Consider the following 3,843-nt stretch of genomic DNA (forward strand, 5'->3'; position numbering starts at 1 on the left):
TGCATTTGTAATGATTTAGCAACACAAAAAATTTATACTTTATTGATATAATTATTTTACTACAAAGGCCTCATTTTCTATTTTCTATATATATATTTCCCTTAAACTTGAAAACTATTATAATTATTTTAAAGATCTAGCTTTTAATAAATAAATAAATGGTATATATATTTATTATACAGGTCTAGTTAGTTTCCATGTCCTTATAGACGGTCTAACGTTTTATCATATATTTACAAGATGGCCAATCCTTATTATTTCTTCGAGCTTCTAGTAAGAACAATTATTTTAATGTCAGCAGTTTTTTTTAAGTATGGCTGAGTCTAGATTACAATAGTTTCCAGAAAAGCAGGAGACATAAAAGAAATCTCTGCAAACCTTGCGATACAAGAATGGGAAAATGTTTCTGTAGTTTATTAGTTGTTTTCTCTGATCTTAAGGATTTCTACTCTAGCATGGAATTGATACTTGCTATCTAAGTGATGCCATCAAGATAATGAATCTCACATCAGGTCTTCTTTGTTCCTTTCAAAGCCTTAATAACCATTATGTTGAAGAAGAAGATGAAGAAGAAGGGGGAAAAAAAAGAAATACGGGTTGTTGAACCTCTTTAGACAGTTTTGTTTGTTGTTAAACGCAAAGCTACACAATGGGCTACCTGTGCTCTGCCCACCACGGGTATCGAAAGGCGTTATAAGCCTTCAGACTTACTGCTGAGCCACTGGAGAGTCTTTTAAAAAAAAGTTATGAATATAAGTAAAATAGGGCATTCTAGAATTTGGTGTTTGCGATTTCTTGTTGGTTTTAAAATGTGTTTCAGATTTCTGCTTATAAACTTTTATAAAGGAATTCGAAACTTCGAGTATATTCGTTACTGATTAATGTACGTACATTATTAGATTGAAGGGTGGACACTGTCCACTTATCATTGTGTGAAATACTTCATTTTTCGCACTTCTATCTGCACCCTTTATTTGTTTTGGTGGTAAATTGTTGTAAAGTTAAGATGTTTTTCTTCATTCATTGATGTCTTGGACGTCTGTCTGTCCCCGAATTGGTAATTCAGATTTCATATATTTATAGATTGCAGTAAGTTTTATCGCTTTTGACCGTCAAAAGCAACCTTATTTCCAACTTCTGACCACGATTAAGCTAACTACACATGCTATCACACTCGAAACATTTCTAACGCCCTGAGGAACAACGGAAACTTTGTATGAAAACGGCAAGTTATCCGTAAGTTTTAAATATCCGCAAGTAACTTGCTGGTTATCGAAATTCGGTAACGCGCACTATTATAACTCCGACAAGATTATGTCAAATTCTTGAACTCTAAGAGATTTATGAATGTATTAAGAAAGAAGAATAGATTATTAAGGTGCGATTTAACCAGTCGAAGCTCCTGACACGAGAAAACGCCAACCTTTAGCTCGTTAGCAGAACGAAACGCCCGAAAACAAAACGAACTGCAGCAGGTATTCTAGATGGTATTGATAAGAGGTCCGGAGGGGAAGGAAGTTAAATGTGGTTTCAACACGTAGTTATTTGTATAGTGTTTGTTTGTTCTTTGAATTTCGCGCAAAGCTACGCGAGGGCTATCTGCGCTAGCCGTCCCCAATTTAGCAGTGTAAGACTAGAGGGAAGGCAGATAGTCATCACCACCCACCGCCGACTCTTGGGCTACTCTTTTACCAACGAATAGTGGGGATTGGCCGTAACATTATAACGCCCCCAAGGCTCAAAGGGCGAGCATATTTGGTGGGATGGGGGATTCGAACCCGCGATCCGCAGATTGCGAGTCGACTGCCCTAACCACCTGGCCATGCCGGGCCCCTTGTATAGTGATTCAAATGCAATCGAATTATACAAACATGTTTCCAGTCCCCCTGGTGGGACAGCGGTAAGTCTATAGACTTACAACGCTAAATTCTGGGGTTTGATTCCCCACGATGGGCACAGCAAATAGCCCAATGTGGTTTTACTCTAAATTTGTTTGTAATTAATCACAAAGCTACACAATGGGCTATCTGTGCTCTGCCCACCACGGGTATCGAAACCCGTTTTCTAGCGTTGTAAGTCCGCAGACATTCCGCTGTGCCACTGAGGAGCGGCTTTGCTCTAAAACAACGAACACAAACCAAACATGTTTCCAAATCTAAGCATTTCCATTTCAAAAGAGAAGCGAGCTAGATACAAGTAGCTATTACACCGGTTTATAGTGCTAGAGTTGAATTAATAGTGAATTTAATTCCCAGCGCTATCCTGAACGTATACGTTCCATTTAACCTTCGTTTCAACACCAAGAAATCTTCAATTTCTTTCACAAGTCGTGAATTGTGTTTGACAAACGTCACTCTCACGTGATCCGTGTCTGTAAACGCTTCATCTCGAAATGAAAGAGGTTAGGACGATAAGTTTTTGTACAGCGTCATGCTGTGTACACTTCACGCCCTGGTTCGGTTGTATCCCTACGCCACTCGTTTGAAACGAACCCTCAATTCGCTATATTTGAAAGCATTACAAATAATGTAATTTTGTATAAAGATGAAGATTAATTTTAATAGAATTCGTTGTAAATAATAGTATATTAAAAAACAGAGCAGGAGTTTATTGGAATTAAACTCAGAAAGAACTATTTTTTTTGCATCTCTTCAGACGTCGTTGTAAACAAAACACTTCGGTATGTACCATTCAAATCGAGTATGAACTTACGAAAATGTATTATTTAGACGTTTTCGAAACCCCCCCCAAAAAAAGGTTATTTGACACTGCAAGAACAACAACAACAAAACAAAACAATACTTTAATAGTATCATATAACTATGAAGTTCAAACTGTAGTACAATACTTAAATTATTTCTCCAAACTGCTGTAGACTACAGGAATATTATAGTATGATGGGACTAGAATTATTCGTCAGATCCTAACTATTTTATTCAAAGAATTACATGAAGTGCACATTTACAAATAAAAGTGCTTTTAAAGCAAGGAGTGCCTTAGCGATTTGTTTAAGATGTTTTTTTTAAAGAAGGAGTAAACTGTAAGCAAAAGGTATAACTCCTGGTTTGTTTTTTTTTGAATTTCGCGCGAAGCTACACGAGGACTATCTGCGCTAGCCGTCCCTAATTTAGCAGTGTAAGACTAGAGGGAAGGCAGCTAGTCATCACCGCCCACCGGCAACTCTTGGGCTACTTTTTTTTACCAACGAATAGTGGGATTAACCGTCACATTATAACGCCCCCACGGCTGAAAAAGCGAGCATGTTTGGTGTGACGGGGATTCGAACCCGCGACCCTCAGATTGCGAGACGAGCGCCCTCTAACCATAATTCCTGTAGATATAACTCGTGTAAAGTCAGTAATTAAGAGATAATACCTTATGTCAACTAATCAACCATAAAAGATGCACTGATAAGCATCATTTATTCCTCCTTTGTCAAAAAATGTGCAAATTTACGTTTTCTGTGCTAAAGTTTTTATCAAAGATATTTTCTTGATGGCATTACAATTCTAGAATAAGCTAAATCCGTTGACTTAATACACGATTAAATATAACCTTCATAAACGTCTTTGCTAAAAAAGTGACAGAAACATGATCACAATGTCGTTTCCCCCAAAAATCCACGCGGGGGCTTTCGGTTTTAAATTTCATCGTTGGTTCACGTCACACTAATAAAGTATTCTGACCCATTTTAGATCCATTTCAAATTCGATGACGAGGAACCCACTTTGAGACTAATAATGGCTGGAGACGGCTTGAATGGGTAATGAAGAAAAACTTGATGATGAGAAAAACTTGTCGAAACGTTGTAAAATTGCCGTTATTTTAAAGTTTTTTTTCCTT

At 37.3% G+C, this 3,843-nt stretch overlaps 1 long non-coding RNA gene across 1 annotated transcript in view; it reads left to right on the forward strand.

Moving 5' to 3' along the window:
- Window positions 1-3,843, forward strand: part of LOC111089425 — a 26,976-nt gene that overhangs the window by 10,337 nt on the left and 12,796 nt on the right. Inside the window, exon 3 of the long non-coding RNA XR_002613718.1 lies at window positions 1,899-1,904. This is a non-coding gene — a long non-coding RNA (uncharacterized LOC111089425). The remainder of the gene's footprint in view (window positions 1-1,898; window positions 1,905-3,843) is intronic.

Source organism: Limulus polyphemus, unplaced genomic scaffold, assembly GCF_000517525.1.
Source record: "Limulus polyphemus unplaced genomic scaffold, Limulus_polyphemus-2.1.2 Scaffold6192, whole genome shotgun sequence".
NCBI lineage: Eukaryota > Metazoa > Arthropoda > Merostomata > Xiphosura > Limulidae > Limulus > Limulus polyphemus.